Source organism: Lichenostomus cassidix, chromosome 3, assembly GCF_008360975.1.
Source record: "Lichenostomus cassidix isolate B80296 chromosome 3, HeHo_3.0, whole genome shotgun sequence".
Taxonomy (NCBI): Eukaryota; Metazoa; Chordata; class Aves; order Passeriformes; family Meliphagidae; genus Lichenostomus; species Lichenostomus cassidix.
In genome coordinates this window covers 99,156,561-99,165,974 of record NC_139483.1, presented here as the reverse complement: position 1 = coordinate 99,165,974, position 9,414 = coordinate 99,156,561, and the positions used below count along the sequence as shown (strand labels likewise).

General features: G+C 40.4%; 1 long non-coding RNA gene across 1 annotated transcript; it reads right to left on the bottom strand.

Moving 5' to 3' along the window:
• Positions 1-3,637: 3,637 nt before the first annotated feature.
• On the bottom strand, positions 3,638-9,188 carry LOC146440295 (uncharacterized). Its single transcript, XR_014851109.1, has 3 exons — positions 9,062-9,188; positions 6,571-6,736; positions 3,638-4,568 (listed from the first exon to the last, which is right to left on the bottom strand). It is a non-coding gene; the product is annotated as an uncharacterized LOC146440295 (long non-coding RNA).
• Positions 9,189-9,414: the final 226 nt, after the last annotated feature.

Here is a 9,414-nt window from a genome sequence, read left to right as displayed (position 1 = left end):
GCTCATTTGCAGTTGGTAACCCAAGCAATCAGCGCAGGGCTGGATCCACTCCTTATTTCTTCCAGGTTCCCTCTATTAAGCCTCTAAAACATAGCGGTGGAAGTCCAAACTCATAGATGCTTTTACACAGCCACTTTCTGCCTGTCTTGTGCCTGTAGTGGCCCATGAAAAGCCAACTGTGTTTAGGCACACCTGGGTAGTTTGCAGCGCTTTGTGTACAAAATGCCACCTGCTCCGTTTCCATAACTCCCACTTGTATGATCTCTGAGTCATACCAGCCAGCCTGCACCAGATTAGGGGTTTTAAAGGCAGCACTATTGATCTACCACTGTGTTACTGATAAGTGTGAAAGATTTCTTTTTTTCTTTTAAAGATATATGTAGCAAATGCAAAAATAAAAGCTCATGGTCTGGCTGCCTTTAAACATCCCAATAAGGCACCTCCCATGGAAAGCAGTGGAGGTGCCATTTCCATTCCACTCATTCTTGTGCAGTCAACCTGTTTGAATGAGGGATTTCAGTTTTCCTGGAGCCATTTTAATTGCTTATGGTAGTAACCTAATTGCTTTTAGAGGAGAAATGAAAGAAGGAGAAAAACAGGAAAGTTATTTTGAAAACTTTGATACATTTGAATTTCATGGGATAATCCAAGGTTAATTAAGCAGAGGAAAAACAGCAGAAAGACTTACTGAGAATTAAATTATATCCAAGTAAGTGTTAGCATTAGGAATAAACTAATAGATAGGATAGCTAAGATATAGCACTGGATTTATATTTGGCTTATACAGAGGAATTTCATACTATGAGAAACATACAGTTTTTACAGAGAATGACAAATGTTATTATCACCATTATACTTTGGGGAAGCGACAAACACATAAATGAAGACTGCATGAATTATATGCCAAAGAACAAAGAGAATTGCTAACAGAACTAAGTCTCTTAATTCCCACTTATTTTTTTCCATTGGACTTTATTGAATGAAGGATAAATCACATGCATAAATTTTAAGGAATCTTTTCCTTGTTGTCTTTATCAGATATTGCGTTTTCTATCATTTGAATAAATGAAAAAGAGGGAGTCTTTCTTTGTTGGGTATATTTTTTCCCCCCACAGAGCTTTAGGAAATTAGTTGAAAGCAGTTGGAACTGGTAAGGGACTTGGTGGAGAACTAAGGTCTGTGAATTCAAGCTTCTAGATTATTTTAAAATTTGATTTCTAAGCTTCAAAAAAAGCAATGATATAATAAAAAGGGAATTTGGAGCGGGCTACATGTTAAGAAGTGATGCAGAGCATTTCTAACGTGCACATAGATAGCCTTGGTGCCTTGAGCAATGGAGTTAAGCTACATGAAAATGACACCTGTCCATTGGATTGCCTTGCTCATTATATATTTACTCCTCAGACTGGCAGCTTTTGGTTTAGCCTTTTTTTGTGGCTCTCCATTCTGTCTGATTGTAGTCTGAGCCTCAGCTGTCCCAGAGATGCCTCTCTCAAACTTCACATTTGTGTCTAAGAGCTGCCATTCCCTCACCAGCTGTTTGCCCCACCTAAAAGTTCCTCTTTGTATCCTACTTGCTCCTTTTGTCTATTTATATATACACTAATGCATGTAATTCTAGAATATACTTGTAATGCTTTAGCACAGAAGTCAGGCATCCTAATTCTGAACCTCCTATAGATATAACTTGCCTTTTCCTCGGCCCTAAGAGAATCTGGTTTAATTTTCTTTCATGCTGCAAAGAAAGGGCAGGTTTAAGTCTCTTTGGAGCTGGTTGCTTTCTCCATGGAGTATTTAATGGTGTACCTATCTCAGCATGGTACAAATTTAACTAAGCTTCTTCCCCTGCCCCTGCCCACTGTTTTGCAAGCATTGGGAGCCAGAGATAGCCATATTTTATAAATTAAGAAGAAATAACTCAGTACAGTGAAGCAATTAGTGTAAATGAGTTCAACAGACACACAGGCAGACAGGGTTCTCTGTGTTGTTTGTCTTTTCCTGCCCCCAAAGCTTTAAGTGTAGTGTAAGAACTAAATTAAGAGAGTGAAAAATGACCACATATAGTGGGCCAGGCTCCAACCTCACTGACAGAGTTGTAAATCCAGAATAAGAACATAAACCCTGCCATCCTGGGTGAGCATGAAAGTCCTTTTAGTCCTTTTAGTTCAGTCCTGGAGAATGGTGGGCAAAAGCAAAGGCTCAGGACAAGGATAAGGCAGATAAAGTATATTTCTCCTGCTGTAACCTTTGAACTGAAGCCTAATTTCAGGGAGACAGAGATCATAGTCAATGGTTGAATTTCATAGCCAGAAACAGACCAATTCTCTGTGATCTAATCGCCTCTTAAATCTGTATATGTTGGGAGCCCCACAACATCCCAGTGCAGTGAACTTTATAACTTCACTATGTTTTAAGTGAAAAAGCTTTTGCTTTCAAACAACAGCCTGAATGCTCCTTCTCGTGTTGTGAAAAAATGGAACTGCACTTTCCCACTTGCTATTTTCATGCCATTTGCAATTTTATGGCAATTTTACAGGTGCCACTGTAAAGGGGGCACTTTCAACTGACGTTGCTGTAAGGGAAGGTCAGAGACTTGTTTTTAAGGAATCTGATTAATTCAAAAGTCCAGCTGCTACCTAGGTCAGGATAGTCTCCCTAACCATCTCTGTTTGCAAGTTTGCTTCTAGTGCCAACCGTAACACTGTGAATCTTGAGAAGAGCCACAGGCTTTGCACTGCATCAATGTTGCTGGTGCTTTCCACCTGTCTTCAGTAGAGAAAGGCAGGGGGAGGGATCAGCAGTATGTTACTCCAGGATTAGATTTGGCTGGGTTTTTTTAACCACAGAATTACCAGGGTTGGAAGGGACCTCTGGAGGTCATCCAGTCCAAACCCCCTGCCAAAGAAGGGTCACCTAAAGCAGGTTACATACGGACACGTCCAGGTGGGTTTTGACTGTCTTCAGAGAGGGAGATTCCATTATTTCCCTGGGCAGCCTGTTGCAGCGCTCTGCCACCCTCAGTGTAAAGAAGTGCTTCCTCATGTTGAGGTGGAACTCCTTGTACTTCGGTTTATGGGCATTACTCCTCACCCTGTTGCCAGGATCATGGAAAAAAGTGATAGTGATGAGCTCCAGAATGATCTGGTCCATCACCATTCCAGGAATGGATGTGAGGCTGACTGGCTGGTAGTTTCATATATTGTCCTTCTTACATATCTATTATGTGTTCTCATAACATCTGATTTTTCTAATTTTATTTCAGATAATCTCTTCCTGTTTTCTGATGCCCCTATTGTGAATGCATGTTTATGCTGTTCGCATTTTGGAGACAACATGATATAAGCTCTCAGTAACTATCACAAACACAGTTTGGGAACAGCCAACAACAATTTCTGCCTCCACCCTGTCTAATTGCATGTAAATATTACATTAAGTAACCCTTAATCACTTATTTCTCACCTGGAAGAAAGCAGAGGCAATATCACAGAGATACTCACAGTCCAGCTAATTCTTGGGCTTTGCTGCTGTCTGGCAATTTACTTTGTATGTACTTAAAACTGGTTCTATCTTAAGCCATTTAGGGAATATAATTCTGATGCATGGAAAAGAATGATTTAAAAAAACCCAAAATCTGATTAAAAATATTTAAATACATGAAAGTTAATTTAGAAAATTTTAATCAATGTGTTCTGATCCAAAGGAAATAGGTCTATTGTAATGGAAAGAATTAAGATTTGGGGCATATCTTCTGCCCTCCTAGTAGAGAAATCCTTGAGACTTGTGTGAGAATAAGGGAGAAGTGCACTTGTGCATATGTGTGTTTGAGAGATTGTTTTGTCTTTGATTCCTCCTTAACTCCACTAATCCAGTGTCTTCCCCTTTATCTGTCATGATATTGTGTCTTTGAAGAGTACAGTGCCTGAGAACAGGAAGGTCAACAACCCTTTGGTTTGGCGCTTAATACATACAAATTGCATAAACACCCCAGGAAATTCTAATTCCCAGTGAAAAAGTTTCAAAAAAGCCCTGGCTGTTTCTTGTGCACAAGATAACATGGAGTGACACATCTTCATCAGAGACAGTGACTCATAGCTAGGGGTTGAATTGTTGCGGGGGATTATTTTATCTTTTAGCTGTATCAAGTTAAGAAAGATGGAGGTGCAACCCTGAATGTCTTATTAACTGCCAAAATAATTACATCATGGACAAAAAGGGGAGATGAAAAGTACTTACATCAATTTATCCTCTTAGTTTATGTGTTCTAGAAAAAGTCTGTATCTTGTATCAAAGGCCTCAGGCAAGTTTCACGCTTTACAGTTTGACAGCTTCTGCCCTTCCAATGTAAAATATTTATTTAGATAAAATGTACCGATGTTATTATTTTCTCATTGTGTCATTCAGCTATTTTTGTTGCTTAAATCCTTCTACAGGATATTTAATCTCGTGTATATTTTGCTAACATTTAGAGTTTTACAGTGAAAAATGGCACTCTTAATGCTGCATTTTCCATGCATTCACCTTTCTCCACGGCATCAGTGGTTTCTCAAAGCAGGCTGCTGGTGTTGTGGCTATGAGTAACACAGACATTGATGGAATCAGAATCTAACTAACTGGAAATATTAAGAAAAATACAGAAATCAGAAGCAGAGTGTGACCATGGCTGTCCTCAGTGAAAAAGGTGGACAAAATACATGAGCTTTCACTAAACCCTAAGATCAGCATCTGTCTTGCAAGGGAGAGAGGAGATTTATGTGCTTTTGCAGTTTGACAGGCTTTAAGACAGCTAGTTCCCCAAGACTTAGTCCCGTTCGCAAGATTCTTTGATATCTGGCCGATTTGTCTAAAAATACCATTTATTTGACACAGAACATAACAAACATACAAACATAGAACAGATTGACACACATAGACACACAATGAATACATAATTGCAACACTATGGTAGCTAAAAATGCAATTATGGGGTAAAACCTTGCTTGAACTATAAAGATAGTTAAAAATGCAAGAAATGCTTGCTTGAGCTAGCTGAAATGCAAGTTAAGAAAGGTACCTATAAGTTAGCCGGAATAATACAATTTAGGAAACTCAATGATCTCACCAAATCCAGTTTTGGAGCTGGGGATACATCAGCGTCCTCACTCAATCCCTCGGGAAGTAACCACAAAGCCTGCGTCCAAGCTTAGGGGAGAGACTTTTCTCCACGCTCCGATATCCATGTAGAAAAGCTTCTGATTTTACTGAGTTTTTCGTGGTGTTTTATAGGGAAAAGAGTGTGTATTTGCGGTCACCTGAAAATTCTTCACATTCTCTCAGTGTCTCGCTCTGAGTTCCAGACGCCAGCACTGATAGTCAGGATTAAGCCATTGACTTAATCTGAGCCATCGATCTCGGCTAGCAATCAGGGAGAGAGAGAAGGGGGGGGTGGTCTGTCCTGCCACAGCATCTTAGATAATTTCTCTACCATCGTTATCAAGACAGTATTTTTTGTTCTTAACTAAAGAAAAATGTAATTGTCAGACCTACGGTGTAAGTCAGAAAAAGCTTCCACTGTAGGAGGTAGTGAAAGTCCCAGCTCCTGGCAGTCTCAAAATCAGGAGGAGACAAGATGCCAGCATCATCTCCTCACAGCATCCTGCCTCTGTGAGAGGTACAGTGCCCAAGCTCAGGTGTAGTGGGGTGCAGAGGCTGGATGCTGTTTCCCCTCAGAGAGGGACTGCAGGCTCCTTCCTGACTTCTGCACCCTGACTCTGCTGTGCACCCCTTGAAATTCTCTTTCAAGCTGTCTTTGGTACCACTCAATAGATTAGCACCTAGCAGGAAACCCATAAGAAGACACAATTACCTTATAGCATTGGGTCCATTCAAATTTTTTTTTCTCTTTCTCACAAATAGAACCAATTTCTCTTCCTCACAAAGCAGAAACAATTATCTATGAGTGCCTAAATCCTTCAGTAACAGCCCTCCCAAAAATCATTAACCCTACAGCACAGTTTGGACATGTTTTGCTTCCCACCACTTTTCCTCCCATAGGAGCAGTGGTTGGGGCATTACTCAGAAAAACTGGAGGGAAAAATATTTTAAGAAAGAGGTAGGAAGGAATCTCCACCTGGGAGACAGTGGCATGGGAATTTCTGTTGGCAGGAGCATGAGGCCTCTGTGCAGGAGGGGAGATGAAAGACAGAGACTGCAAGTCAGCAGATGGGGAAAGCTCAAACTCAAAGGAAGCTGTTTGACTATTTTCAAAAGCAGACACAGTGGGAATTTCAGAAGAGAACAGGCAGGTTTGATATTTTGAGAGAAGTGCTGGGGACTCATTGTCTGCCTCCCTGATTTCCTTGTGAACATTAGGAATGACTGTGTTCGTCTAATGATGTCTGAAATTATTTTTCAAGAGAGGAATGTATGATTGCCCTTCCCAACACTTATTTTGAGAATCAGCTGCTGTTGTAGCAAATTATTAGCCATTCCCCTTGGCTCCTATATAAAGAGAAGGAAAAAATGGGTTGAATATTTAACCCTTTATTAGCCAGGAATTCTTTGAACACCACATTCTTTTTAATGCTTTCCTACCTTCCTTTTTCTTTTTGTTGTTTCTTTTCCTTCACCCAGAAAAATTCATCACACATCTTAAATGTAGGAAATTCTCTGCACATGCTGCTTTGAAGTCTTTTGCTGTATGGAGTTACACGTTTTGAAGAAGTGACTGACAGGTGACACTTCTTTGCCAGGTGTGGATCTGCAGAGTGGGAAGACAAGTTGACAACTGCCAGTGACAGACAAGGAAAAAAGGAAGACAATCAAAACCACCAGAATATTGCAAAGGACAGATATCCCCAGGCCTTTCTTTGTGTTGAAGCAGCAAGTTATATCTCTGAGAGAATTAGTGATTCTTACCCTGAATGGTGTATATTTAAATATTCTTTATGTGGTGGTCCAAATCTTGAAATTTTACTTTCTAAAGACACTCATCTTCAGTGGTGTTATTTTCTGTACATCTCTGTGTACACAGTTATGTGTATGTGTGTATATATACACACACATATGTATACATGTACTTGTAGATACCATTTGTGAATAACTACTGGACTGTCCAATCTTTTAAAGAAAAAGAGAGGAGTATTGTTGTAACTACTATACTAAAAATTTTGGCATACTGACACCAACCAAGTGTTTGACATTGAAGTGTTAATATCAGAATATTTCTTTGCTGTTGTAATTTGATGTCTGCCTTGCTCCTGTCACAGCCAACCAGTATTGGTAGCTGACAGCTGCAGGGAAAACAAGTAATGTTCTGCATGTGTGTTTGGTCCCCCAGAACTATAAGTATGGTTTTACACAAGAGAAAAATACAGCAGGAGGGGTCAATTCTCATAATCACTGCCCAGTAAAGAGGTCAGAAGGCTGGAGACACTGAAAGAGGGGAAAGGGGATTATTATGGTTGGGTCTTAGAAGAAGAACCAGAATGGCAGATAAAAGTAATTTTTTTTTTTTATGGACTTCCTGAAAAAGCTTTCTGAGTAGCGAGGTCCATGAAAATATGAGCTGTGTTTAGTGGGCTATTGTGTGGCCGAGTCCATTTGAAATGTAACTGGACAAAGAACTCAAATAAGCCCTCTGCAAAACAATCATTTGGCACTAGGAAGGAGTGAATGTCTTAATAAGATGTCTTTCTTTGTCTAATTTCTGTGGTTTCATGATTGAAACAGTCTTCTGCCTGCTAGTCATTCACTGTTATAAAATCTTGTGTCATAAAATTAATCTAAGTGAGACCTGAGTGCAATTGGGAGTGTGTGCAAGTAACGGCAGTGATGCAGCAGCAAGTGACCTTGAAATGTGAAAAGGAAGCTTTAAGATAGAAAAGTGAATCAAGGTTTCCTAAGAAGCTATTGGCAAGTCTTTTCTCCCTGCAGTGTAGTCAATGCACTCAGTCGTCTGCCCCCTAGGTTCTTTAAATCCTGTATCCTAAATCTGTGTTCCTACCGACATCCAGACACAGATGAAAGTTGGCTCCCTTGAGGAGATTCATTGACCTGATTGGAGCTACTCCTGTGTAATGGCATACCCTTTCTGTCGTAAAGCTGGGAGACCTTGCACAGGCATTAATGATACTGCTACAAATCACACAGATGTGCCCAGTGAGTCATTGGCACAGCAAGGCATAGAGCTCAGGCCTAGTAAATCAACTTTTTCCCTTCAGGAAGAAAACGCTTCAGGTGGCTTTGCGCAGTGTTTGAAAAGCTCCTTTTATTTTCACGGAAATTACAAAAAATCAAAAAACTTAAACACCCACCCCAAACCCTGTCTTTGCAAACACTTGTTTAAATCAGCTCTACTTGTGTAAGCAATATGGTGTATATATTTAAGGAATTTATGTATATTAAGGCATGAGATCTAATCGAAACAATATTATGCCAATAACCTACAATCATACGAAATGCATACTAGGAAAGGCACAAGAGTACAAAAATTGAAACATTGGACTCCCAGTCTTTGAGAGATTTTTGGTAAAAAATTAGAAACTTTCACCTGTCTTCTCTGTGTATAGGTTTATTTGAGACTGTAATTGCCACTGATTTTAGCACATGGCCTCCATACACTGTTACCCTGAGAGTTCAAGTGACTTGAGCTATCACACCACCAGAAGAAAGTCTGAAACTCATGTCTAATATTCCCTTAGAGTGTCTTGTTTCCAGCCCAGCAGGACAGCAAGGCCTCCCCTGCATGGCCTCCTCTCCCGTCACCCTCTTGCAGCAGAGGCCTATTGACGCCACTGAAGCTTTAGGTTTCAACAGGTGGCCTATGCACAGTACAATTTCACCTGAAGGCAGAGCAATGCCTTATAATGCAAAATGGTTGATTTAGCCACTGCCTTCATGCCTTCTGAAATCTGTGTGCCTGCCAGCCACACGCATGTCCTGTCCTCGCCAGGGCACAGGGTGGTTCTGCAATGAGGGCTGGGATGTACTGCTGATGAACAGCTCCCAACGACAGCATGACAGCTGTTCAATAAAACAAAGACAAAATGAGATTTTTCTCACACTTTGCAAGTATGAGGCTTACCTTTCGGAAGCTGGAAACAATAAAAGATGTTGTCACAGTCACCCACTGCCCTGGGCAGCAGCAAGTCATAAATGAGAGCACTGCTCGGGCTAGACCTCCTCGGAAAACAGATTGCACAACAGTGCCGATAGCAGTCATAACGGCAGTAACAGCACAGATATTTCTTTGTGCAACAGTAACAATTAAGAAAAGCTTAAGCATTTTCTGCAACACCAGAACTCTTTGAGTCAGCAAGAAAAATGAAAACTGCTCCTCTATGGAAGTCTCTGGAGAGAAACAGAAAAACGAACCTGTAAATGCCACAGCTATCAATGTTTCTCTTTTTGTATTCTCTCTTAATGAGTTTTAACCCT